Source organism: Callithrix jacchus, chromosome 2, assembly GCF_049354715.1.
Source record: "Callithrix jacchus isolate 240 chromosome 2, calJac240_pri, whole genome shotgun sequence".
NCBI classification, from domain to species: Eukaryota; Metazoa; Chordata; class Mammalia; order Primates; family Cebidae; genus Callithrix; species Callithrix jacchus.
This window is the reverse complement of record NC_133503.1, coordinates 171,000,219-171,027,159: the sequence shown is the minus strand read 5'-3', so window position 1 is coordinate 171,027,159 and position 26,941 is coordinate 171,000,219. Positions and strand designations below refer to the sequence as shown.

Below are 26,941 nucleotides of genomic sequence, written 5' to 3'. Positions count from 1 at the left end.
GTCCTTAAAGCATTATATCACAGTTTAATGGGCAGAGTGTTGTTTTTCTTTGTTGGTAATAAATAAACCAGCCAATCAATGATGTCTTAATGTGATATAGTACAACATTTGGTTGTAAGGAACAGAAACCCACCCACTTTAGCTTAAACCTAAGGCAGTGGTGTGCCAGAGCCTGCTCTTGCAAGCTCATGAAAGATGAGTATGTATACACACGTCTGCATGTAGTGATGTCACAATAGCGTACAATAGGTCATAGAGGGAGTATTTACATCTTGGAAACTGGCAGGCAGTACAAATCAAGGCTTTGTTGTTTGTTTGCTTTTTAAGAGCTGTTTTACCAGCACACCACTGCCAGAGGGGGACTTCGTGGATTATACAGGCATAGTTCATGGAAGCTTTACTAGAGTATGGAACCAGGTAATGTAAGTTATCAAGAACAATGACAGCTCTTTCCTAAGTTTATTTTCTTCTTGGAGTCTCTGGAGCCACATGGCCTCTCATCTCTTCTCAGATTTACACATCTCTTTGGTATTCTCTCTTGGGAGAAAATGGCCTTCTGGAACAATCAGGTTTGTGTGAAGTCATACGGTCAGGTGTCACATAATAAGACTGCAGTCAGTGATGAATCACATATATGACAGTGCTCCCATAAGATATAATAGAGCTGGAAAATTCCTGTCAGCTAGTGATGTCATAACTGCCCTAACATCTAGCACAACACGTTACTCATGGGTTTCTGGTGATGCTGGTGTAAACAAACCTACTTTGCTGCCGGTCATATAAAAGTAGGGCATATACATTTCTGTACAGTGCATGATACCATAAGACTTGATAATATAGTAAACGACTATGTTACTGGTTTAGGTATTCACTATACTATACTTTTTATTATTTTAGAATGTACTCCTTCTACTTATTCTTTTTTTTAAGTTAACTGCAAAACAGCCTTAGGCAGTTTCTCCAGGAGGGATTCCAGAAGAAGGCATTGTTATCAGAGGAGATGACAGCTCCATGCATGGTATTGCCACAGAAGACCTTCCAGTGAGGCAAGATGTGGAGATGGAGGACAGTGACATTGACAATCCTGACCCTGCGTAGGCCTAGGCCAATGTGTGTGTTTGTGTTTTCATTTTTAACAAAATAAAAGCTTTAAAAGCTTTAAAACTCTGTTTTTAATAGAAAAAAAGCTTATAGAATAAGGATATAAAGAAAGAAGACACCTATACTTCTGTACAATGGGTTCGTGTTTTTCTTGTTTTGCTTTACGCTCCTGGCCCTCCCTGGGGCTCTGTGTTTATGTTTTAAGCTAAGAGTTATTACAAAAGAGTCAAAAAAAAAATGATGAGTATCTCAAGTTTTGTTTTGTTTTGTTTTGTTTTGTTTTGTTTGAGACCGAGTCTTCCTCTTTCTCCCAGGCTGGAGTGCAATGGTTCGATCTCAGCTCACTGCAACCTCTGCCCACCAAGTTCTGGCAATTCTCCTGCCTCAGCCTCCCATGTAGCTGGGATTACACGCCCCCACCACCACACCCAGCTAAATTTTGTGTTTTTAGTAGAGATGGGGTTTTGCTATGTGTACCAGGCTGGTCTTGAACTCCTGACCTCAGGTGATCTACCCACCTCAGCCTCCCAAAGTGCTAGAATTACAGGTATGAGCCACCGCACCTGGCCAAGTTCATTTTTTTTTTTTGAGACGGAGTTTCGCTCTTGTTACCCAGGCTGGAGTGCAATGGCGCGATCACGGCTCACCGCAACCTCCGCCTCCTGGGTTCAGGCAATTCTCCTGCCTCAGCCTCCCAAAGTGCTGGGATTACAGGCACGCGCCACCAAGCCCAGCTAATTTTTTGTATTTTTAGTAGAGATGGGGTTTCACCATGTTGACCAGGATGGTCTCGATCTCTTGACCTCGTGATCCACCCGCCTCGGCCTCCCAAAGTGCTGGGATTACAGGCACGCACCACCAAGCCCAGCTAATTTTTTGTATTTTTAGTAGAGATGGGGTTTCACCATGTTGACCAGGATGGTCTCGATCTCTTGACCTCGTGATCCACCCGCCTCGGCCTCCCAAAGTGCTGGGATTACAGGCTTGAGCCACTGTGCCCGGCCCAAGTTCATTCTTAAAGGAAATTGGTTAGGGTGAAAAAGTGAGCTAGAAGGGCGTTTCAAGCCGAGGGAACTGAAAATACCAAGGCACCTAGAGTGTCTAGAGCAAAGAGTGGAAACTAGCCATGGTAGAAGATGAGGCTGAAAGGGGGGCAAAGGACAAGCAGGAGGGCCTCATGTCCCATGTTGAGGAACTTGGATCTTATTCTGCACATGACAGGATTTTAAAGACTAAAGGTATCAAGCCTGGGAGACCTGAAGTCTAGATCTGTGTTCCCCGTAGGCACTTGAAGTCCTGCAATGTATTAGGCTGCAGTGAAGAGAACTGTCAAGGCAATTGGAAGGTGGAATTGTAGATGTGCCCATCGACTGAGTCCTTCCATAATGTGAGGAGGTCATTTACTCTCCCAAAGCCTCCGTTTCTTCATCTACAAAGACAGATAGCTAATACCTACTCTCTCACTACTTCAAAGGGTTACTGGGAAGGCAAATGATAGAATTTGTGTAAAAACCCTTTTAGGACGTTAAAATATGGTTTAAGGATAAGGTATTTACTCATCTGTAAAATGAGGAGGTGCCTCAATGGGATCTAATGTTCTTCAACTTCTAAAGTTTTACAACTCTGTTATTATCCTTATTATCTGATGATCATGATGAAATTACGGCGTTTATGGACCTGAAACACCCTCCTCTCATCTTGCCAAGAAAACTGAACGTGACGCTCACAGGCTGGGAAATACCACTTCCTAGGTGGTTGTTTCCACAGAGACACCAATAACCATGAAGTTCTGCAGGAATGTGAAGTGCTTGGGTTTGACTGGGAAAAGGAAATAGATTTATAAACCAGGAATATAACCAAGCCTCTAAAAAAGAACAGAGCGTTTCTCTCTGTACATTACATGTAAATATGTAACTGAATCCCACATTTGGTAACCTCTCTGCTTTTTAAAATACTACATATCATGCTACAACTGAAATGCCAAGTGGTTTAGCAGTTGTTTTAGAAAAGTGCAGATAAAACTTAGAGGTTTAGAATGATGAGATCCAGAGATACTTTTTTTTCCTAAATTACCCTTCAGCCACAGTGTTTCATGTTCATTAATTCTCCTGTGTTTTAGAAAGAGAAAAGGAAACATAATCTTCCTAAACATTTCATCCAGTGTGGTGCAGTTGATGATCAATAATAGATAGGAACTGTTGCAACATGCACAGAAGGCTTCCTATGTGTTGGGCATGGGGCTGACTGCTTTATTTACATCCCCTCACGTAGTCTTTACAAAATCCCAAATGAACCATGTGCTCTTATTGGCCCCATATACATAGATGAGAAACTGAGGCTCAGATAGGCTAATTGGCTTGCTCAGGGTCCCATAGCCAGCAAGTGGTGGCACTGGGATTGAAAGTCACAGAGCCAGACTTCGTCATCCTTGCTATCACTTTGTGATAGCTTCTCTCTGACTGTTTAAATGTGATTTCCTAAAAACAATTTTTCCATAGCAAAAGTTAACTTCCTGACCCGTATGGAGGGTTTGGGGAGTGGTTGAAAAGGATCACAATAGAAATAGAGGCTCTGTGACAATTAATTTGGAACAGTTAAGAAATAGTGAGTAGCATGTTCAGTGTTCTCAGTAGATACAATCCATGTTTTCCAGAACAAGTCAGCCTGAAACATTAAAAGCACAAGTCTCAGGAAAGGCTCAGACTTCAAAAAGCCCTTTGCTCCATAAGTCAATGGCAGGCCTCCTCATCTCAGCTAGCAAGGATTTGAGAGAGAAGAGAAATTCTTTATCCAAAACCTGGTCCCTCCCTTAGTGGTTGACCAAAGTATCAATCGCAGCTGTTTCTTCCTATAGTTCAGTGATAAAATTTGTGGGAAATGATCGAGACCCTATAAAAAATGTTTTCCCCTGTTTTTCCAAGAAAAACCCTTCAATCAAATATCTTTCTTTCACATGCATTTAAACAGACTTTTAAAATACGCTCAGAGAAAACCAAAAAAATCACATAAAAATTCTCCTTTTCTTTGGTTAACCATAAAGCGTTTGTGAGGCATAAAAGCCCATACAAAGTAATAATGCAGCTCAATAATGTACTGCTATTTCTGGAACATAATTACCAAGTAAAGAGACTAAAGTGGCATACATTTATTGAGCATTTACTAAGTGCCTAGCTGCATGAGATTAAAAATAAGGGCAATAAGATCTTAATTAACCAATGTCTGGGAACTGAATTTTGTAAAAACAAAGAAGCAAACAAGATTTTGATATAAACTCTGTGGGCAAAACTGCCTAAGGGTAGGAAAAACACATTTTATTTTAAAATTAAAATTTAATTTTTTTTTAAGACCCAGGGTCTTGCTCTGCCAGCTTTGCTAGAGTGCAGAGTCATAATCATAGTTCACTGCAGCCTTGAACTCAAGCAATCCTTCCACCTCAAATTCCTGGGGTAACTGGGACCACAGGTGCACACTACTATGCCCAGTTAATTTTTCCATTTTTTATAGATACGGGATCTTGCTGCGTTGCCCAGGCTGGACTCAAATTACTGGCCTCAAGCAATCCTCCCTCTTCCACCTCCCAAAGCACTGGGATTACAGGCATGAGCTACCACACAGAGACAGTAAGAACATTTTAAAGGGATGGAGAATTGCAAGGCATCCTCTCTTACCAAGCTCCTTTTTGGGAGTTCTTCCTCCCTCAGCAGAGAAATACCTGTATCCTTTCTCAAATTCTCTTCACTTCTCTTTCACTCAACAGATACTGTGGTGGGCTCCCTGAAACTCTGGCTAGGAGCAGAGAATGCAAAGAGGAAACGGAGGCCACTGATAAGCTATGCTTGTAACCAGTATTAACATAAGCCGGCAGGGCACGGTGGCTCAAGCCTGTAATCCCAGCACTTTGGGAGGCCGAGGTGGGTGGATCACGAGGTCAAGAGATCGAGACCATCCTGGTCAACATGGTGAAACCCCATCTAAACTAAAAATACAAAAAATTAGCTGGGCATGGTGGCGCGTGCCTGTAATCCCAGCTACTCAGGAGGCTGAGGCAGGAGAATTGCCTGAACCCAGGAGGTGGAGGTTGTGGTGAGCCAAGATCGCGCCATCACACTCCAGCCTGGGTAACAAGAGCGAAACTCCGTGTCAAAAAAAAAAAAAACAAAACAAAACAAAAAAAGAAACATAAGCCTTATCACTGCCCTCCTCTCCACACCTCCCCAGTCAAAACAGAGTATGATAACCAGTCATTCACACTGATGAATGGATTGGCCAGTTACAGATCAAAGTTCATTCACAGTAAAATGTGACCCCCCCATGTTTTGCATTTTAAGTCTGTTTCTTCCAATTTGGGGAAAGGAATTTGCAGGTTTTAGGATGAAGGAAGGGAGACTAGAATTCCCCTGCCCTGCTTAAGAGCTGGCCCTGAAAGTCTCAGCTTGAGTGTCACCTCTTCAGAGAACGCTTTCATGACCCTCTTTCTAATGTTGTTCCCCCAATCACATTAAGCTGTTTTATTTTATTCACAGCACTTATCTTGTCTGTTTCTTTATTGTGTCTCTCTGTACTTTTCTCTGAATCGCATGAGATTATTAACTTTGTGCTATGATTTAAATGTTTGTGTCCCTCCAAAATTTATGTTGAAGCTTTGATATGGTTTGGCTGTGTCCCCTCCCAAATCTCACCTTGAACTGTAATAATCCTCATATGTCAAGGGTGGGGCCAGGTGCAGGTACTTGAATCATGGGGTCAGTTCTCCCATACAGTGTTTATGGTAGTTAATAAAACTCTTGAGATCTGATGGTTTTATAAATGGGAGTTCCTTGCACAAGTTCTATTGCCTGCCACCATGTAAGATATGACTTTGCTCCTCATTTGCCTTCTGCCATGTTTGTGAAGACTCCTCAGCCATGTGGAACTGTGAGTCAGTTAAACCTCTTTCCTTTATAAATTACCCAGTCTCGAATATGTCTTTTCGCAGCATGAGAAGAGACTTATACAAGCTTATTTTCCTAGTATTATCGGGTGAGGCCTTTAGACAGAGATTAGGTTGGAAGGGCTCTTCCCTCATGCATGAGATTAGTGCCTTTATAAAATGGCTTGAAGGAACTAGCTAGTCCCTTATGCACTTCCATCTCTTCTGTCATGTGAAGACATAGCAAGGTGCCCTCTTGGAAGCGGAGAGCAGCCCTGTCACCAGACACTAAATCTGCTGGCACCTTGATCTTGAACTTCCCAGCCTCCAGAATCATGAGAAATAAATTTCTGTTGTTTATAAATTACCTTGTCCAAGGTATTTTGTTATTGCAGCAGGAGCAGACTGAGACAGTCTGTCAGTTTTGTTTTCCACTCTGTCCCCATTGGCATAATGCACTGGCTAGAACATAGAAGGCTATCAGTATCATTGTTGAAGGGAAGAATAGATGAATGAATGAACAAGTGAGTACTTTTTACAACCTGATTTGGTTCCTCCTGTGTAGTTAGCAGGGGTTTGGCAATCTGAGGGGTCAGATGTTGGTCTCTATGCCCCAGATCCAGGGCATGGATAAATAAAGTTTTATTGGAACACAGCCACATGCATTAATTTACTCATTATCTATGGCCACTTTTGAGATCCCAGTGAGAGAATTGGGTGTTGCAACAGAGCTACATGATCTGCAATTTGAAAATGTTTAATATCTGTGCCTCTAAAAAAAAAATTGCTAGCCCTCACATAGTCTCACCCCAGAAGAGTTGAACTAAAACTGTGAGAGCCCCAGTTGGTGAGCTGTTGGAAACAGTCTAGTGCCTCTTCCTCATTCAAACATGTTTGGCTCCCTGCATTTGTATGCACTACCTTTCAGAAAACGATGTGGTTTTGTTTTTTTTTTTTGGTTTGTTTTTGTTTTTGTTTTTTTGAGATGGAATCTCACTCTGTCACCCAGCTGGAGTGCAGTGGTGCCATCTCTGTTCACTGCAACCTCCTCCTCTCACATTCAAGCAATTGTCCTGCCTCAGCCTCCCGAGTAGTTGGTATTACAGGTGCCCATCACCATGCCCAGCTAACTTCTGTATTTTTAGTAGAGACGGGGTTTCACTGTGTTGGTCAGGCTGGTCTTGAACTCCTGACCTCAGATGATCCACCCACCTCTGCCTCCCAAAGTGCTGGGATTACACACATGAGCCACCATACCTGGCAGAAAACAATTTTAAATAAAAAACCTTTTAATTCAAATTGTTCAGAAGTTTATGACGTGAAAACAATCTATTTATTGTATTCCTAGTCAAGATAGGCTAGGTTGTGCTGCAGTAACAAACAAGTTGAAAATCTCAACAGCTTAACAGGCCAAGTTCATCTGTTGCTCACATGACATTTCCCATGTGGATTGGCAGCAACTCTTTATATTGTAGTCACTGAAGAACCCAAGGCTGATGGAAGCCCACCTCTGCTCTACTGCTGTGATTTCCAAAAATGAGGTTGGGAGTGGAGACTATAGGTAATCACACACAGAAACTTTAAAGCTTCTATCTGGAAGAGACACACATCACTTTTGTTCACATTTTCGTGTCCAAAGCAAGACTATGGCTGCATTTCAGTTCAACAGAATGACTATGTATAATCCTTCTTCATATATTTATATAAATATATATTTATTTATAGTTAATAATAAACTTTATCTTTATTTACAGTTAATAACAAAGGTATTAACTTTTCTTTTTTGAGACAGAGTTTTGCTCTTGTTGCCCAGGCTGGAGGATAATGGCACAATCTTGGCTCACTGCAGCCTCTGCCTCCCAGGTTCAAGTGATTCTCCTGCCTCAGTCTCCCAAATAGCTGGGACTACAGGCGCACACCATCATGCCCAGCTAATTTTTGTATTTTTAGTAGAGACAAGGTTTCACCATGTTGGCCAGGATGCTCTTGATCTCTTGACCTTGTGATCTACCTGCCTTAGCCTCCCAAGGTGCTGGGATCATAGGCGTGAGCCACTGAGCTTAGCCTAAAGGTATTAACTTTAAGTTAAGTATTTCAGTTAGGAGGAGAGGTGCTAGTTTAGGAATCAGGACCATAGATTCTAATCCCCAGCAGTACTTGATCTATGGAAATTAAACAATGAGGGGCCCCTTTCCTGAATCCCACCACCTGGGGTACCTCAAGAAACCATAGGCTCCAAGTACCACTGTCAAAAAAGAGACCACTAGAATTAGTAGCTATAATATTCTACTAAGCATGTTCCTAGCTTTAACATTTAAAACTCCACTGAGACCAAAATCAGCTAGCAGAAGAGATTAAAACAATATGCAATCATCTAGAACTTTTGAATCGTTTACATTTTTCTATAGCTCTCAAGGCTACCAAAGCTTTTCCTTTGTCTCCTTGCAGTAGAAATCCTCTGCATTCCTTAGCATCGCTGCAGCATCAGAAATGTTTGTCTCCCAGAGTTTCCATATCTGGAATAGGGAACTGTCTGGCCTGGGCTTTCAACGTCTTTTTCATCTCACTCCTAGGAATCAATGCAGGCCCTGGAGCCAAAAAAGTAAACATCTGGGGCATGGATGGTTCAAGGAGCAGAGGTCATAACACAGCTTGGAAATTTCATCTTCTGCTGTTAGGGAGTCCTGGGTGAGAAGAGCACAGGAATGATCCTTTGAAAAGAAAGGGAGAGCTCACTCAATGATCTGGCTCAGGCCCAGGGTGACCTCGGTGACGGCCAGGCAGCCAGTATGATTGACCATTTGCTGGGTGCAAAGCAGCCCTCAGACCTCCTAGGGGAGTCAGAAGGGAGTACCTCAGTCTGTTGGGACCACTTTATGCCAGTTATTCAGAAAATGAATTTTCTCCTGGAAAAGTGAAAGCTTTATATCTAGTGACAAAAAGCAAAACCTTTAGATGAGTATTGAAGGTGAGGTACGTCCTGAAAAGAGAAAAGTGAACTGTCTTAGTTTGCTACAGCTGTCATGACAAAAATACCATGAACTGGGTGGCTTAAACAACAGAAATAGATTTTGTCACAGTTCTGGAGGCTGCAAGTCCAAGATCAAGAAGCCAACAGGGTTGGTGTCCTCTGGGGCCTCCCTCCTTGGTTTGCAGAAGGCCACCCTCTTGCTGCCTCTTTATACGATTATTTCTCCGTGCACATGTACCCTGGTGTCTCTCTGGGTTTTGTAATCACCTCTTCTTATGAAAATGCTAGTTGGATTGCATTAGGGGCCACCGAATGGCTTCATTTCACCTTAATTACCTCTTTAAAGGCCCTATCTTTAATAACAGTTGTATTTTGAAGTATTGGGATTTAAGGCTTCAACATATAAATTTGGGAAGAGGACACAATTCACCCATAGCATGGACTTCTTAGCACATACTTAAAATAAATGAGGCCGAGCATGGTGGCTCACATCTGTAATCCCAGCACTTTGGGAGGCTGAGGTGGGCAGATATCTTGAGCCCAGGAGTTTGAGACCAGCCTAGGCAACATGACAAAACTCCATCTCTACAAAAAATGGAAAAAATAGCTAAGCCTGATGGTGCATGCCGATAGACCCAGCTACTAAGAAGGCTGAGGTAGGAACTGCTTGAGCCCAGAAGGTTGAGGCTGCAGTGAGCTGTGATCACTTCACTGCACTCCCACCTGGGAGACAGAGTAAGACCCTATCTCTAAATAAATAAATTTGAATCTCCTCACCCTGCCCACAAATCAACAAAAGATATTGAATATAATTGCCCTAAACTTCCTACCCTTCACAAAAATCTCCTCCAGCAGATTTTTCCCAACACTGTGTGTGTATGTGCGTGTGTGTAATGTTAACATATTGTCAACAACAACCAGACTCTAAAAAGGGGAGACAGGGCAAAATGAATGGCTAGAACCTAGAGATAAGCACTCAGAGTCATCTAACCCAGCTTTTTCTTTCCAGGGACCCATCAGCCTAAATAATTTTAAAGATGCTGCCAATGGCATCAAATGTTAGCACAGCACTGACTATAATTTTGTTAACCATAGAGATTTGTGTGATAGAAACAGGTGTAAATGATCCTCTGAAGAAGCCAAGGAGGTCCCAGAGTATAAGGATATCTTCCTATATTCTTCTGAAAATGTCTTTGTTTTGCCCCTAGTCTTGGATGACAGTTTAACAGGCTGTACAATTCCAGAGTAACTTAATATTTCAGCACTTTGAATTGTTTCCTTGGATTCTGGATTTTCTTACTTCTGTTCTAATAATCGATGTGTAAATTGTTGTTTTTTATTAGGAAATATCATCTTTTTCTCTGGTTCTTTTTATGATAGCTTTGTCTTCCATTTTCTACAGTTTTCTTACAGTGTTTGTAGTAATGCATTTGTTTTATTTGTCTTGCCTGTGACTTGGTGCACTTCTCCAATCTGAGAAATCACATCTCTCCCTAACTCTGAGGATTCATGTTTTTCAGTAACACTTTGAATGTTGCCTGTACTTCTTTCTGCCTATTCTATCCTTCTGGAATTTCAGTTAGATGCATTCTGAACATCTACTTTGTCCTCTTTGTCTGTTAGCCTCAGTTTCATACTTTCCATATCTTTACCTTACTGTACAGCATTATAAGTTGATTATTCAGCCCTTTCTTCCAATTTACTAATTATTTTAGTCCATTTGTGCTGCTATGACAGGATACTTGAGACTGGGTAAAGAAAGAATTTATTTCTCCAGTTCTGTAGGCTGGGAAGTCCAAGATCAAGGCCCTGGCATCTGAGGAGGGCCTTCTTGCTACATCATCACATGATGAAAGGTGGAACAGCCAAAAACAAGTGAACTTGGTGTCCATACATGGCAGAAGAGCAGAAGAAAGAAAACTCACTCCCGTAAGTACTTTACAGTGGCACTAATCCATTCATGAGGGCGGATAAGCACACATGACCTAAACACCTTCTACTAGGCCCTACCTCCTAACACTATTGCACTGGGGGTTGAGTTTTTAACACATGAATTTGAGGTGACACATTCAAAGCAAAGCACTCATTCTTTCTTCAGTTGCAATTTATCTGCCATTTAATCCATCTATTACATTATATATATATATATATATATATATATATATATATATATTTTTTTTTTTTTTTTTTTTTTTTTTTCTTGAGACGGAGTTTCGCTCCTGTTACCCAGACTGGAGTACAATGGCGCGATCTCGGCTCACCACAACCTCCGCCTCCTGGGTTCAGACAATTCTCCTGCCTCAGCCTCCCGAGCAGCTGGGATTACAGGCACGCGCTACCATGCCCAGCTAATTTTTTGTAATTTTCAGTAGAGACAGGGTTTCACCATGTTGACCAGGATGGTCTCGATCTCTTGACCTAGTGATCCACCCGCCTCGGCCTCCCAAAGTGCTGGGATTACAGGCTTGAGCCACCGCGCCCGACCTACATTTTATATTTTAATTGTTACACTTTACATTTCTAGAAATTCCATTTGGTTCTTTTCAAAACTGCAGTTATTCTTGATGGCTTTTTGTTCATTTCTTAGAGACCTCATTTCCTCTGTTACTTCATAAAGAGTTTAAGCATGCTTATTACATTATTAATTAGATAATATACTATGCCCAAAATGTTTTTGGGATCTAATTTTGTCCATAAATTGTGCTGAGTGATGATTTATTTTATGGGAGCTTATTTTCTCATGTTCTTTGTTCACATAAGGTTCCTCTTAAATGTAGGAATCCTGAATAGTCTGAGTTGAAGGTGCTTCCCGACAAATGGCAGGTATTGGGGTGTTATAAACTAGAAATACTTCTTAAATAATTTCTTTTTGAGACAAGGTCTTGCTCCGTCACCCAGGCTGGAGTGCAACGGCACAATCTCCACTCATTATAGCCTCAACTTCCCAGGGCTCAAGTGATCCTCCCACTTCAGCCTCCTGAATAGCTGGGACTACAGACACATGCCACCATGCACGACTAATTTATTTTTTATTTTTTGTGGAGATGGGGTTTTGCCATATTTGTCAGGCTGATCTCAAACTCCTGGGCTCATGGGATCCTCCCATGTCAGCCTCCCAAAGTGCTAGGATTACAGGCATGGCTTACTATTAAAATTAATTTTTCTACTTGGGGGTTCCTGGATCACGTAAGTAGCATAGGCACTAAACATCCATGGGGACAGGATTGGGATTATAAATTCTCAGGAAAGTGTCATTTTTGTTTTTTATTCCTTTGACCAATGCCTGAGACAAACACATTGTCTTGTCGACTTTCTTTTGTGGGAAAATCGATTTTCTTTTCCTAACCCAACTTTTTGCTTGAGGGAGTTGATATTTGAGACCCCTAGCTTCTTCCTTTACCTTAGTTCTCCCACAGAGGACCAGGTTCTCAGGATCAGCAGATGCGTGTGCTTCTGAGTTTTCACATCACTCTAGTTGCAACATTTTATTTCCTGTGAATCTCACTTACTTTCTTAGAAGTTTAGCTGTGCATTTGCCCAAATGTTTGGTGTGTCTTATCTAGTAATTTTGTGTTTGTGGAGGAGAATTTTTTTCAGAATTTCATCAGCTCTGTTGCTAGAGGCAGAAGGCTTTCTCGGGCTCTGGAGGCTGGAGCGTCTACAACCACTTAGGCCTTCGTCAGTCATGTATGAAGTAACGGTGCTCTTGCTTCAGTTTAGGGGCACACAGTGCCTCCTTTCTGCTGTGCTTCTGTGAATGAGGTTCCAATAACCCAGGGACATAGTCTATTGTAGTGTATCAGTCCATTCTCATGCTGCTATAAAGAAATAAAGAAACTGGGTAATTTATAAAGGAAAAAGATTTCATTGACTCACAGTTCCACATGGCTGGGGAGCCCTCCGGAAACTTACAATCTTGGCAGAAGAAGCAGACACATCTTACATGGAGGGAGTCAAAGAGAGAGAGATGTGAGAGCAAGTAGGGAAAACTTCCTGATGAAATCATCAGATTTTGTGAGAACTCACTATCACAAGAAGAGTATGGGGGAAACTGTACCCACGATCCAATCACCTCACACCAGGTCCCTCCCTTGACATGCGGGGATTATAATTTGAGATGAGATTTGGGTGAGGACACAGAGCCAAATCATATCATGTAGCAAACAGATTCTGGGGTTAGCACTCAAAAAACCAGAGTTCTAGTTTTGACTCTTCCCTGTAGACAAATACCTAAAACTCTCTGCAACTGCTTTTTAAATCTGCAAAATAAGGTAGTAATTGTTGCCTTAGTTTTTTTTATAATTAGGAGGGTAAAAATATTATAAGAGGATGTGAAAATAGTTTGTTAACTCTAAAGAACAGTGGTACAAATGCAGGCTACTCTGTAACTGAACCCAGATAAAGTACCAAGCATGCCCTCTGAAGAAGAATGCACAATGCTCAGATATGCCTGCTCCTGGGGTTAGTATCTACCTATTTAGGGTCTCCAGAATAATTTGCCAGAACTAAAAATATATCTTATTTTAGTAAATGCACATATCGTGTAATATCAATATCTTCCTTTGTTTTTAATAAGCAACACGAGACTACAGTAGTAAAAAGGAGGGGTTGAAAGAAAACAAACTCTCATATATTATACAAATTGTATGCTCTTGCACATTAGGAGTTCAGCCTATCTAAATATTTGTGCTCATTTAGTCCCATTTGTTTTCTTTTTACTCCTTGAATTTCTTCCAGATCTTTTCACATCATTGGAGCTCCTTAAGCTACATTCATTAGAAAAACATCTGCACATTTGTCTCACCTGGACCAAAAGAGCCCACGCTGAACATCTCTCAGCTTTCCCATTTGCATCTAGATTGCATCTTTTTCAGTGACCTATCCCTTTGGAAAGAGCAAAGTGTGGAAGTGCAGTGGGCATCTCCACCCTCATGCCCCCACTGTTCATGTTTGCCTCTGCATTTTGCAACCCAAAAGGGTTTTTTTTTTTTTTTCCTCCAATGTTTTAAAGATTTACTACTCACAGTGGTTCCTTAGATGAGCAGCTTGACTGGGAACAGAAAAAATACAGAGTTTTCACTGTGTCCAATATAAACGGAAGGTGTTTTTAGCACGTTAGGGGCACTCACTTCTGACACACTTTGTCCAGCTGTAAGTTCAGTAAATTTCATTTTTTTCTCTTTCACAAATTCCATTGGAGGATTCCTTAAACAAGGCTCTAGATGTCAAACTTCTTCCTTAGGTTTTTCCCAAGGGCAAATATATTCATTCCACATTTCCTACCCAATGTGTGCCTTTACCTCTGCCTTCCAGCTATGTCCACTTCATGAAGGTGGTTCCAACATTCACTGGATCGCCTGACATGGCAAGTGAGTGAGCACTCTCTCCATGCAGTTGTCTGTTTTGAATCTGGTGGGCAGGGATATCACACTTGTCTCTCTGTACCTCCTGAAGGAGGAGGAGGAAGGATAATGACATGAAAAATGTTTCTTTCATGACTATTTTAGTGGGTCTCTGTTAGTTTCCTCCCTTGCTGCCATCTCCCTGCAATAGAAATGTGCTTACAAACCCTTAACCATGTTGAGATGGCTAGATGCTCACCTATGGTGGGCTGTGACTTTCATGTCCCTTGCTTCCCAGCATTCGTGCCTATGTACAGCTCCTTCCCATGTGGACCCTGGCCTTGGCCATGTGACTAGTTTTTGTCCATGGGATGCTGGCAGGCATGCTGTAGCAGAGATTGATAAGCACTTGCACACTCGGGTACATCCTTGTGGAGCACTCCTTCTTGGAATCCAGCTGCCATTTTATGAGGAAACCCAAGAAACTATGTGAAGGAGAACTGAGGTCCCAGCCAGGGACCACCAGCAACTACCAGCTGTATGAGTGAGGCCATTTCACATCTTTCAGCCGTCCTGGGACCCCAGCTACTACCACATGAAGCAGAATGGTCAACCCACAGAATTATAAGAAATATCAAGAAAATCACAAAGACCTCATCCGTGACATCTTCAAGTCAGTGATCCAAAGCCACCAACTTTTCAAAATATGAGGAAAACAAGCCCCTATTTTATTAAAACCACCATTATCTCATTACAAGCAGCTGCTTTGGATGCTAATGATGTTTCAATCACCATGTTACTAGCATGGAAGCTCTGTAATATAGTTATGCTCAGTCCTGGCTGCACATGAGAATAGCAATCTCTGTGGGTGGAGAAGAGTTTACAGTACTTATATTTTGGTTCCTGTAGCTTCATAAGATTTCAGCAGAATACTATGCCCTACATTTTCAATGGCACAGCTTGCTGGGCAACAACGCTTGGCAAAACTGCAGAATAGCACTAAAGGACTGGAGAGCTGGCTGGGCGCGGTGGCTCACGCCTGTTATCTCAGCACTTTGGGAGGCCAAGGCTGGAGGATCACTCGAGGTCAGGAGTTCAAGACCAGCCTGGCCAACATGGCGAAAACCCATCTCTACTTAAAATACAAAAACTAGCGGGGTGTGGTGGCAGGAGCCTATATTCCCAGCTACTCGGGAGGCTGAGGAATGAGAATTGCTCAAAGCTGGGAGGCAGAGGTTGCAGTGAGCCAAGATCTAAAAAAAAAAGAGTTAGATAACAACATGAAGTCAGTTTTTGCCTTCTTTTGTGGACCATCTGTCCATGAATGTCTATATGCCATCTCTCCAGACAGGATGGAAGCTCCTCAAGGGCTGAGAACATCTCATATTTCTGTGTGTGTGTGTGTGTGTGTGTGCACAATGTTGTATCTTACATACTAGTCAATAAATAAATTTTCCACTTAAGGCTTAGCAAATGGCATCCTAGAAACATTAATCTATGATCTATGACCTTTTTAATGACAATTGAATTAATTTCCATAGATACCACTCTCTTATTTCCCCTCAGATTTTACAACTGTCTTATGCTTCTCAATGTTAGTAATATTTAATGATATTACTTATTTAATTCTTACTCTGAGCCAGACACTATTGTACAGGCTTTATATATATTAATTGTTTAATCTCCAAAATAACCCAAGAGGCAGGTACTAATGTTATCCTCATTTGGCAGATTTAAAAAAATGAAGTTAAGGGAGATTAAGTAATCTGCCCCCAAAAGCACGGCTACTAGGTGGAGAAAACAGGGTTTAATTCACAATTCTGATAGAGGACTTCTTGTGTCCCTTCTTAAAATAAACTCTTTCATTTCTTATCTTTAGTCCATATTTAAAAACAAAGAGTAGAGCCAGGCACGGTGGTACATGCATTGTGTCCCAGCTCCTTGAGAGGCTGAGGTGGGAAGACTGATTGAGCCCAGGAGTTTGAAACCAGCCTGGGCAACATAGCAAGACCCTGTCTCAAAAAAATAGTTAATAAAAAATACATTTTAGGCCAGACAGGGGAACTCATGCCTGTAAGCCCAAGACTTTGGGAGGCCAAGGTGGGAGGATTGCTTGCACTCAGGAGTTTGTGACAAGCCTGGGCAACAAAGTGAGACCCCTTCTCTGTAGAAATAAACAAAGTCCCACAAAGTAAATAATAATAATACTAATAAATAAATACAATTAAAAAAAGAGAAAATGAAGGGGATTTTCACCATGAATGCCGCCTAGCAGCTGACAACTGTTTAGGGCTGTAGAAGCCGCCCCTCCAGGCCATGCCAGGAGAACCCCTGCCTGGGCGTGGCTCCTCTCTGCTTACTGGCCTTCTGCAGACCTGGTCTCACTCACGCTATTCACAGATTTCCCCAAAATGCCACTCTAAACTCTAATCATTTTCTATCCCTCTCAAACAAACATGCAAATCAGAAGGCCCAAACTTGGAGCAGAAGGCAGTGTGGTCAAGGGAGAATCCAGGTGAGATCCTGAGCACACAGGATCTTCTCATAATTTATATTTGTTCATAGGAGCATGTTATGTTGGGTGTAAATGGGGAGTGTACTCTTAAGACACACAGTTTAAGTAAAAATATTTCAAAATACTTCCCAGAAGCTCACAAAGCAAACATGAGACCCACTCAGACCTCCACCAACCTCTCTTTGACCCTGATCCCTGGGCCTTTTGGTGGCAAGTTTCCCAGACTGACTTGGTGCCAACTTACTTTGTTTTCTGGTCCTCTCCAAGAGCCTCCAAAACTCCCATCCTTGTTATATAATCCAAAAGGACAAACTTCTCTCTGGTTGGCCAACAGTGACCTGGACATCCTTAATGCCAGACCCTCCCTCCCCACTTTTGTGGTCTATTATCCTGAAGTCAATGTGTACTCTTGGCTTTTGTGTTCTCAGCCTTCCAGGAATGCACAAACGGAAGTCGCATGGCCTCTCTTCCTGCTTCTGGTGGCTTCTGGGGACCTTCCACTCTAAACTCTAATCATTTAGAAGGAATGATATTCACATGGAAGGAATATTTTCACAGTGGTCTCCCTGCCTCCCCCAGTTCCATCCCTCTCCTCCCTCCTGGTTCCATGTTCTGGCGTGTCACATATAGTCAAGACACAGTCTTTATCTTCTTATTCTGAAACTCAAACCAGAAGTCTAAAACAAGAAATTACAGGACTCTTTTTGAAAGAGAAGGCACAAAAAGAATAATAATTTAGATAGAGGAATTCTCATCCTGAATGTGAGAAACCTGCTTAAAGTGCATGGCTGGATAGTTAAAAAGTTTGTACTAAAGCAAAACAAAAAACTGTGCAAGGTTGTTAAATATCTTCACTGTAGACCAGGTGCGGTGGCTCATGGCTATATTCCCAGAACCTTGGGAGGCTGAGGTAGGCAGATCACTTGAGGTCAGGAGTTCAAGACCAGCCTGCCCAATGTGGTGAAACCGTCTCTACTAAAACACAAAAATTAGCTGGGTGTTCTGGTGTGCACCTGTAATCCCAGCCACTTAGGAGGATGAGGCAGGAGAATCATTTGAGCCCAGGAGGTTGAGGCTACAGTGAGTTGTGTGCCACTGTGCTCCAGCTTGGGCAACAGAGTGAGACCCTGTCTCAAAAAAAAGAAAAGAAGGAAGGAAGGAAGGAAGGAAGGAAGGAAGGAAGGAAGGAAGGAAGGAAATTTTCACTCATATAGTACAAAGATGGATTTTAAAAACAACAAGCATCTATATAGTCTACTAAGGATTTTAAAGAAAGCAAACAAAAATGGAAGAATGAAAATGAATAAGAGATGGCAAATGGATACAGAGCCTTTGACAAACATGAATAAAGCCAGGTGTGGTGGCGTGTACCTGTAGTCCCAGCTCCTGGGGAGGCTGAGGTGAGAGGATCGCTTGAGCCTGGGAGTTCGAGGCTGCAGTAAGCCGAGGTCACACCACTGCACTCCAGCCTGGGTGACAGAGCAAGACCTTATCCAAAAAGAAAGGAAAAGAAAAACATAGACAAGAAACCATTAACAGATTTAAAATAACTCAACAGCAAAAGTGGCACACAGATTTACTATGGGTGCACTATTTGGATAAGGAAAGAACACAAAATATCTCATAAGCAGAAGCTGACCTCAATGAAACAGGAGGCTCGGAGCGCAGGTTTAATTCCATAACAGAAAACAAATGTACCAGAAAGATACCAACAAAAATAGCAACTTGGTTTAGAATCACTCTGTCAAGAAATCTTTCTGGAGCATCAACTTATGCAAGGTCCATGGCAAGAACCACCCCACCCTTGTTACCTAATCTCCCTCTGCTTGTAATGCTAAGTCAAGAGCCAAATGCTCTGACGTAGCTGGCCCCATTTTATGATGATCTAGGGATAGACTATAAAATACCAATGGCTGGGCCCCACACCAGGCCCCTTTAATAAGTATCCTAGGGTATGAGGCCCAGCCAGTTGGTGATTTTTAAAAGCAGGTGATTCTAAATGGGCTGCCAAGATTGTGACCCACTGCAGAGGAAGTAAGAAAAGCTGCACCTGGTGTACTTGTGGCTCCAAAAGCCACACTATTGCTTCTGGCTCTCTGAAGCTTTGTGGAAGCCACTTTTCTTAGTCTTCTGATAACCAATTAACTGCCTTCTTGATGTTCATGAACTCCTCATAAGGCCCTCCTCCAGCACTGATATTGGAGAACATTTTATGAAATTTCTGATATGCACAGCCGAATAATGATCTTGACCACACAGATGGCTATTTGGATCGTAAATGTTCCTTTTGAAAAAGAGAAAGCCACCAAGATTAGTTTTCCATGTTTGTTTGCCTGTTCCAAGGCTGATGTCACCCGGGTCCTAAGTGCTCTCATAGAAGTCTTCTGCCTGCAGAACTGGGAGGAGTAATGAGTTCAATATGAGTTTGTAAATAGAGGCAGCCTGAAGACAATATACAGGGGGGTGTTTCAGAGGACCGCTCTGGTCAGGCATCCAGGCTCTGATTCTTGGCTCCATGCTTTCTGGTTTTATGACTTGGGCAAGTTGCTGGATCCACTTGAAACTCAGTTTCTGCACCTGTGAAAACAGGGTAATAAATACTACATCCAAGTTGCTGTGAGGATTAAGAAAAACCTTGCACCTACTAAAATTTCAATCCTGTGTTAGCTCTTAAGCAGAGAGTGTTGCATAGCAGTTAAGAATGATGGCCCTGGAGCCAGATTGCTGTAGTTTGAATCCCAACATTGCTACTAACTGGCTGTGTGGCTTTGGGCAAGTTACTTAATCTCTCTGTGCTCCAGTTCCCTCTTGTGCCCCAAAGGGATATTATACCTATAGGGCCGATGTAAAGATTAAATAACCTAACATTAGGATAACCTGGAATCCCAGTTTGCTTAGGACGGTTCCAGTTTATGCCTTTAGTCCTAGCGTTCTTGCTGGCTTAGAAGTTGTCCATCCTCTTTCACTCTCAGAATTGTCCCGGATGAGACAATTAAATATATGGTCATCATAGCTAATATATACATGGCTTAGAAAAGTGCTTATTATAGAATAGATGCTAAATATGTGTTAGCTGCTAGCAGTACTAACCAATAGACATATGTAAGCCATGTATACTTTTAAATTTTCTAGTAACCACATTTCTAAAAGTAAAAAAGAAATAGGTGAAATCAGTGTTGAGAATATATTTAACCAAACATATCCAAAAATTATTTCAGTGCCTAACAGAAAAAGTATTAGTGAGACATTTTTTTCATTTTGTGAAGTACTAAGCCTTTGAAGTCTGGTGTGGCTTGCATTTACAGCACATCACAATTCAGACTAGCACCATTTCCAGGGTCCAGTAACCATGTGTGGCTAGCAGCTAATATGCTGCACAGCTCTGAGGATTCACATTCCTCCTGTGTGATAATGGACCAGAGAGTCTCTAAGCCTTCTCAGGTTTGTAATGCCGAGTTTGAGATGCTTAGCTTTTCTACCACACTCTGCAAGCAGGGCACTGATGCAGGTCTTCGGAATGTATTTATTGCCAAAGATCTTAGCTTCATTTCCTCGGCAGGTGCCCAACCTCACTGAGAAGAATAGCGTAATAACCTCTTACCCTTGGAGAACTCGCTGCTGGCTTCCTGGCAAGTGGAAAAACCACAGCCAATTAGTGTTTGCAGGCCACTTGATTACAATGGTCTTACTAATTATAAAAAGGAATGCCAAGGTTATTTTATTAGTTTTCCCATGTTACAGTTTTCTTCTGTTTGGAAACATCCCCAGGAAAATACATAAAGTGTTTTTTGTATGACTATTTGGACTTTTTTGGTAGATTATCTCCCTCCAACCTTCTGATTGTGTTATTTCATTTATATTCTATTCTCTGGAATGGGTGCAATATCTCCACATTCCTCTATATCATGCCGCTCTAACTGGACCCAGAAGTGCAGTCAGCTCCTGACCAAACACCAAATAAAGTGGAGAATGACTTTTTGGCTCTGGTGTGATATCTAGCTCTACCTCCTCCTGCAGGGACAGTTTCTTGTTACCCCAAGTCTTAGTTTTGGTTCCTTAGACTTGGGCAATCAAGATACTCATAATCTAAGAAGAACCAATATTGATGAAAGATGAGCAAGGAAAAAGGGATGATATCATTTATAAAAACTGAGGCCTCTCAATCAATGAATTTCATTTATGAAGTCCTGATGGCAACACTCTTTGGAGTACAATTGTGTTGGTTTGACAAGACTGACTTGCTAGAGTGATCAGAGAACAATGTTTTGTCATGAAATGACAGGGCAATTTTGCTTATGAAGGGTCTACAAACTAAGAGAATAGGTTAGGATATCAGAAGTGAAAAAGGTCAGGTGTGGTGGCACATGTCTGTAATTCCAGCACTTTGGGAGGCCGAGGCAGGTGGATCACTTGAGCCCAGGAGTTTGAGACCAGTCTGGGCTACATGGCAAAACCCTGTATCTACCAAAAGAAAAAGAAAAAAAAAAAAAAAAAGAATTAGCTGGGCATGGTGGTGCACACCTGTAGTCCCACCTACTGGGGAGGGAGTAGGAGGAATGCTTGAGCTCAGAGGTCGAGGCTGCAGTGAGCTGTGATTGTGCCACTGCACTCCAGCCTGGGCACCAAAGTGAGACCTTACAAGAAAAGAATAGAAAAGAAAGAGGAGAAGGGAGGGGAGGGAAGGAGAGGGAAGGGAAGGGAAGGAAAGGGGAAAGAGAGAGAGAGAAAGGAAGGGAGGGAGGAAGGAAGGAAGGGAAAGAAAAGAGAAAGAGAAAGAAAAGTAAAAAGAGGTCTTGGATGCTATGTAGTTTGATGTTCTCTTCTACTAATGAGAAAAGGGGAAACGGGAGATTAAAACCTTTGGTGAAGGTCAAATGGCAAGTAAGTGAAAGAAATGGGTCAGGAAACCTAGTCTCCTTGCTCTTGGTGATCATTCATGACACTACAAATTACGCCACTGTTACCTTGTATTTGGATAAGGGAATACAACATACTGCTGCTCCAAAAGGTTTTTCTAATTTACACGGGTTAGATGGTCCTTTACTCAAATCCTTTCACCCAGGCCTGGTTTTCATCAAAGGATGGTATTCAATGTAGCCAATGAACCCAATTAGCATTTCTAAAAGGCCTGGGCAAAACAACCAATAAGAAGATGCTGTTAAACCTCAAACTTCCCCACTAATCCCCCTGCAGGTGGCAGATCTTCAGCTGCCATACTCAGTCTACAGACTACAAAGTTGCTTGGAGTTTCATAAGCGGGCATCTGGAAAAGGATTTTGCACAGCCAGCAAAAAATAAGAATCCTTTCACAGTGATCCCTCACCCAGAGTTAGACTTGCTGACATTAGAGGGTGGGATTATAAACTAAGGAGAATCATACACAAGCCACCAATGGGAATCTAAGAGCTGATAGGCTGGTAGGCTCTTTGGAGGTAGCTGGGACAGAGAAAAAAGAAGAGGGACAGGCCCTCGAATCAAAGGCAGATGTGCCTGCCTTAGACTATCATTGTTTAATGTTGTCTAATATATTAACTCCTTCAAAATGTCAGCTGTTCCTACAAAATACACACATGTCGAATTTCCAAGACAGCATCGTCTACCTGTACCACACTCCGAATCCCATCCTCCCAGCGGGCCCTGCTTGAACGAGATTGACCTGCAAAAATAGAGCAGAAGACTCACAGATGGCGGTATTGTTCCTCTTAAATACCCTACAGACGTCACTAATAAGAATCACGATGAAACACTATTGTAGAAATTGCCAGCATTAAACCAAAAGAATGTTGGCCAGTTCGCGTTTCTTTTACAGTGTGACTTTGTTTGAGAGAGGGATAAAGGACAGGAAGAGGAGTGTACACTTTGCTTTAGCTGTTCATTACTTGCCTAAGGAAACTTTGCTGTGCGATGGTAGGAAGTGAAGACCCTGCAGCTAGTTACAAGGCTTTTGATCCTTGTTTGGCAAGTTCAACTGTTAAAGTGGCCATAGGCTGTTCCCCAGGGGGCAGGGGGAGGAAGGAGGGGGCACGAGAGGAGTGGGGGAGGGAACAGGTAAAGTCTGCCATATAAATGTTAATATGCAGCTAACAAGTTATATACTGAGCTGTTAGGGTGAATTTCAATTTTGTTAGAATTGGCCTTTTTTCCGTCTTAGGTTCAATAGACTTACAGTAGATCCCAGAAAAGAACTCAGTACCGGTTGTGTATTCTAGAAATCTTTCCTCCCTGAGCAAAGGAGGCAGAGCTAACGGGAGAAGAGAGGAGCTTTGGTGAATAGAACTGAAGTCACAGCTGGTTAGCATGACTAGAATGCATGGAAAAGCCGGACCAAATTAGATGAGTGGGTAGAGAGTTTGAAATCCTTGGAATTAATGGAGGACTCCATCGTAATTCAAAGGTCGGGACTTAGTGGGCTGGGATAGGGAGAGAAGCTGTCGGGGACGTGGGGCAGTGAGCCTGTGCCCCGTGGCTTCCCACACACTGTTTTGAAGGCATTCCCATGCGTAATCTCCCCTGTCAGTTCAGGCTGTAGGTTTCTCCTTCCTAACTTCTGAGCATAACAACTCTGAACGGTGGTAGTCTTGCCTTGCCACCCAATGAGTGTTAGGAAACAGTCACTCCAACCAATTGGTTCAGTCCGGAGAACGTGTGCACATTCTACTTTACTTTCTGTTCAATGATTTTGGAAAACAACCTTTTAGATTCTGGTCAGAAGGGGCTCGGATCCGTGACTTTGAAACACTCTCCACAACCACAAACGACTTTGGAAGTTAACCAGAAAGAAACAGTATTTGGGATCTCATCCGTCCTAAACCCAGGGGTCAGGGCATGGGGGTGGGGGGGCTGCCACTAACTTCAGGATGAAACAGATCCGCGGAGAAGGGTCCCACGATCCCTGGAAACTAGAAGTAAGCCACCGACTGCCAGGGCGCGCGGGCCCGGTGTTGTGGCGGGGCCTGAGGCCCGGGAGGGCGGGGAGCAGCCCCGCAGGACCCGGCTGGAGCGCGGGGCCGGGTCACCTGACTCGCGGAATTTGGGGCCGCGCGGGGTGGAATGGGAGGGGAATGGTTAGCGCCTCCCTTCCCGCTCCCGCTGGATCCAGGTCGGCGGGGGCCGGCGCCCGGCGGCCACGTGGTGGTGCTGCGGCTGCCCCCGCCCCGCCGGCCCAGCCCGGGAGCTCGGCGCCCACTGACCCCCGCAGCGGGGGAGGAGGAGGGACTGAGCGCAGGAAGCCGAGCAGGAAGCGAGCCCGGCGGCCGCGTTTTCCTGGGGAAGCGGCGGGCGGGGTGGCGGAGCCAGCGGATTCCGGGGAGCGCCGCCGCCGCCTCGATGGGGTGAGTGCGCGGCACGGAGTTGGGAGGCTCCCGGCGCGGGGTCCTGGGCTCGCGTCCCCGCCTTTGTGTCTGGAGCTCCGGCGCGGGAGGCGCTGGGGACGGCGCCAGGGAGGAGCGGCTGGGCGGGCGGCAGCGGGGGTCCCGCCGCCTCTCCCTGGTCCGCCGCCGGCCGCCAACTGTCTACGGAGGGCAGATTTGGGGCAAGAGGAAGGGGAGGGAGGTGGGGATGAGGGCAGAGCGGGAGGACCCGGCCAAGTTAGGAGAAGGGTGCTTCTCCGGTTCTCCGCGACTCGCAGGCCGGCTGGGGCGGGGCGCGGGGCCGGGGCTGCGGCGGAGGGAGCGCGGGCGGGAATGAATGAGGAGACCCGGAGGTGCGCCCTGGAGTCCGCGCCGGGTCCCACCTGCTTCGCCCCCCGCGCGACGGTGCTGCAGAGCCCAGTCCGCCTCCCGGCTGAACTTGGAGCAGCTGGGGAGGGAGGTGCGAGCGGGAGACTACGGACGGCTCCTGGGACGCGGGGTCTGCTATTGTTCCTCCGCTGACTCCGGGAGCCCCTCGGCCGACCCAAGGGCGGGGGCGAGACCCCTCTGGGCCTGCCCCAGCCCTCTGCCTTGTTTTCCCCGCCGCAGCTCCGAGGAGGGTGGGGAGGACGGATGCTGGAGTTGGGGCAGACTCGGGGCCGCCGGGACTTAGGGAGGAAGGAGGACGTGGAGCCACCCGACAGGCGCCCGCCATCTCCCGCGACCCCTGCCCGGGATGGGGGGTGTCGCCCTCAACCACCTTCGCTGCCTTCTCGGGTAGGTTGGTGTCCGGGTTTAGTTTCTGCGGTTTGCAGGATTCACCTGCTAACTCCTTTGGGTTTCGCATCCCCCTTTCGTGGAGGGGGCACAGAGACTGGAGAGGCAACAGACCGGGGATTGAGGCAGATGCGGCCCGGCAAGCCGTGGAGGGGTCCGAAGTGGCCTCCCGGGGGCCTGAGCATGGCTGCCTTTCCAGGCTCCTTTTTCTTTGCTAGGAGCCCAGCTAAGACCAACTTTACTCCCAGAGATGTTGGGAGGAATCTGCGGACTCGAGGCCCCTAGCCTCGGGACCAGCGGCTTCCCTTCGACGCAGCTCAAAGGTGATCTGGGTAGGATTCCGTCTTCCTTCCGGGAGAGGAGAGTGTCTAGCTGCCTGGGATGGAGAAACGCTGCCGGATCCCTGGGGAATGTGGTCTCAAGGCTGCAGGAGCCTGGCAGAGGGGAACTGTCCATCACTAGGACATAGCCGAACCTCTTTTTAGCGAGGAGAACCTCACCTCCTCCGGCTTTGCACAGAGTTGGCGAAGAGTCGGGAATCACTGGGAGGCTGGATTTTGGCTGTTCTCTCCCCAGCCTGCAGGTCCCTGTTCACTCTGTGGCTTGGAGTTTTATTACCGATAGATATAATCTGATAATCTTTTCTTAATGATGCCTAACAAGTGTGATATTTTTCACCCTTGGGTTTGTAAGGCAGTCGACTTTATGTGAGGAGATTGATCCAGTTCTTATCTTTTAGCCAGTGCTTGTCTAACAGAGATTGGGAGAGCTGTCCCATGCTGGGCTGTTGCAGTTTTTTCGTCTCCATTCACTGAGATGCTTCAGTAATGAATTTATTGTTTTATGGCTTTTTGGAGGAGGTGGTGGTGCTGGTGTGATTATAACCCTGCTGGAAAATCTTATAGCTGTTACCTGAATTGAAGAGAAAGAAGGGATGCTGAGCTCCCTAAGGATTCTGTGGGAGAATGATGTAGTGTCCCGCCCACTAATAGTAAACCTGACAGTGAAGTTCTGTCTCCAGTCTGCTACTACAGAACATACTCAAAGCAGGTTCTAGGCAGGTACAGGCACTATCACCTAGGCTTTAAAGGCGAAGAAGCAGGTTTGGAGGTTAAGAATAACTTGGCCTTGGAATGAATAGAATGTGGTAGACAACTTTTGCCTCTTCTTCCACTCCTCCCTCCCTTCCTTTGTCCTTTTTTCCAACCTTTAAAAATAAAAATAAGTATGAAATATTTTTAACATACATGAAAAGAGAGTGTAGTAAGGCATCTTGTCTTCTACTTCCTGGGTTTAAGAGTTGCTCATATTTTCATATTTGCACCATACCCACCCCCATCCCCCATAAAAACACTATAACTTAAGTGTATCCACAGTACATGTGAGTTTGTGTTTAACATTTTACATAAATGGCATAATTCTACCTATGTATAGCTTGCATTTTAACTTACTATGTTTTCGAGATACATGTGTTAATAGATCTTCATTCACCTTAGCTGTTAAAGGGAATTCCAGTGTATGAAAAGAGTATAGTATATTTACTCCCTTGCCAAGAGTAAATTAGGGTTCCTGGGTTTTTACCATTTTTTGTTTGAGTTGGGGTCTTGCTCTGTCACCAGGCTGGAGTACAGTGTTGTGATGACCACTCACTGCAGCCTCAACCTCCTGGGCTTAAGCAGTCCTCCTGCCTCAGCCTCCAAAGGGGCTGGGACCACAGGCGCATACCATCATGCCTGGCTAATTTTTTTCTGTTTTTATGGAGACAGGGTCTTACTATGTTGCCCAGGCTGGCCTCGAACTCCCGGCCTCAACTGAGCCTCCCACCTCAGCCTCCCACAGTCCATGAGCCTGGCCTAGTTTTTTAACTCTTACAGAAACTTTTTCTGCGGAGTGACAGTCTGTTTCTATTTTTATTTTTATTTCTTTTTACTATAACAGTTTGCACAATAAATATTCTGAGATGTTTTCTTATGCACA

General features: G+C 44.1%; 1 protein-coding gene across 13 annotated transcripts in view; it reads left to right on the top strand.

The window, feature by feature from the left end:
* The first annotated feature begins 298 nt into the window (after positions 1-298).
* RAI14 (retinoic acid induced 14) overlaps positions 299-26,941 on the top strand; it is a 213,977-nt gene continuing 187,334 nt past the window's right edge. For 7 of the 13 annotated variants that reach the window (XM_008992202.4, XM_008992196.4, XM_078365623.1 and 4 more), the window contains exon 1: positions 24,056-24,169. The gene's annotated coding sequence lies outside the window, so the exon portion shown is untranslated. Of the gene's footprint in view, positions 418-10,758; positions 10,911-24,055; positions 24,965-26,941 lie in introns of those variants that run through there. The other 6 variants (XM_035291701.3, XM_078365618.1, XM_054252307.2 and 3 more) reach the window with 2 other exon arrangements.